Source organism: Sinocyclocheilus anshuiensis, unplaced genomic scaffold (genome assembly GCF_001515605.1).
Source record: "Sinocyclocheilus anshuiensis isolate Anshui unplaced genomic scaffold, SAMN03320099.WGS_v1.1 scaffold368, whole genome shotgun sequence".
NCBI classification, from domain to species: domain Eukaryota; kingdom Metazoa; phylum Chordata; class Actinopteri; order Cypriniformes; family Cyprinidae; genus Sinocyclocheilus; species Sinocyclocheilus anshuiensis.
The window spans coordinates 81,004-82,844 of record NW_015557062.1 but is presented as its reverse complement, the minus strand read 5'-3'; positions in this window follow the sequence as shown (position 1 = coordinate 82,844).

The following is a 1,841-nucleotide window of genomic DNA, read 5'->3' as shown; positions in this document are numbered from 1 at the left end:
TCAACATAGATTAAGTTCCCTCTTACCCTGGCATCCGGGCATGCTTTGTTGAGGAAGATGTTAAATTCGGCTGGTGAGTTGGCATAGCCGAATGGGCACCTGGTGAAGGTGTACTGCCGATTGCAAAAGGTGAAAGCCAGCTTGTGTTGGTCATCTGGATGCACTGGTATAGTCCAAAATCCTGAGGCCACATCAAGAGTGGAGAAGATTGTGGCTCCTCTGATTCTTGGTATCTCCTGTTCCAGCTGGGTCATAGGCCATAGCGACAATGGCACCTGTTGATTCAGTTTCCTATAGTCGACGGTTGGCCGCCACTTGCCATTTGGTTTGAGGACAGGCCAGATGGGGGCAGAGTAGGTGCTGTTACACGGACGGATGACACCCTTCTCAAGCATAGAGTTGATCTCCTGTACTGGTTCGTACGATTCGAGGGGGATCTCTTGACGAAAGTGGGTGGAGCTTTTGGGTGCATTGGGACATGCACAACATGGAGATTAGTGAGGCCACAATCTAAAGAGTCCTTGGCAAATGATTCTTTGTATTTGTACAGGACTTGGCAGAGTTTGTGGCGGTCTGCATCCTTCTGTATGGCATCAGCATCTTTCAGGATTTGCTGGACTTGTGTCTCAAAACCTGGGTATGGCTCTTCTGTCATTAATTCCTCTGTGCCGTGGGCGGTCAGAGGTGCAGTCACGCTGTCATTTATGCAGGTGGAGTGGTTAGAGACCGTGTACACGGCAAAGTGTTGGTCTTCTGTTAGTTCTGTTCTACACACCTGCTCCTTGACCACTGGCATGACTGGGGTTATGGTGATGACCTTGGAGGGTGCTGTTGACACTGTGTGGCCTGAGCTTCCTCCCGGAATCATTGAATCTGGAATGGGTCCAATTATTGGTAAAATCAGTTCAAAGGCATGGAAGTCATAACTCACTAGCCATCCCAGACGGTAGGCCTTGGGCACTCTGACATCCGTTGCCGTGCAGTTGATAAACAGGATGTACACTGCCTGAGATGTCACTTCAACGAGGGGTGTCGCTTCCAAAGTGAGGCCCAGTTCCCCACATTTGGGTGAAGGTTGGAAGAAGCCTAGGGTGTGGCTGAGAGCTTGACCGCTTCGCAGGTTGAGTCAAACAGCGACCCCTTTGGTGTAAGCTGGTACTACAGTCTCTTGTTCATTGATTAGCGTGCAGGCCTCAGGGATGGTTTGGCCTGACAGGAGGTTCTCAAGGTTGACAGGAACTGTGGGTGACTGTGAGGTCATTGGAGCCCATATCACTTCATTGATCATGTCCACATGAGTCCTGAGGCGAATCAGCATGTCCGCTCCGATGTAGATGTCATGTGGTGTGTCTGGAAGGACCAGGAAGTAATGGGTTAGACATTTGTCATTCCACTTCAAGTTCAGGGCACAGATGCTCTTGGCAATCACCATAGTTGACGGGCAGGGATTCAAAGGGAATCGTGTGCGCTTGTTAGCAAAAGGAATGTTCGTTGTGTGCTGTTTGAGAGCATTGAACAGTGAGAGGCTGATGGTTGAATTGTCTGTCCACAGTGCTAGTATGGGGTCTGTTGTTGTGACATCATTCAGCTGTAAGCCCCATTTAACCTGGGGTCCGTATGAGTTAGAGTCTTTGGCTAGCTGGAAAGTACAGAGCAGCGACCTTGAACCTCGCTCTTGAGCCGAGACGTTCCCGCGGCTGGCGGCGAGATTTCCGTGAACTTTGTGACCTGGCAGTCTGTCTGGGGTGATCTTGGTGACTGAGGAGGCAGAGGTTCTCGCACTTGAGCCCAGATTTTCAGTTGTTTAAAATCTAACAATGGCTCAAAGCGGTCTAGCAGGT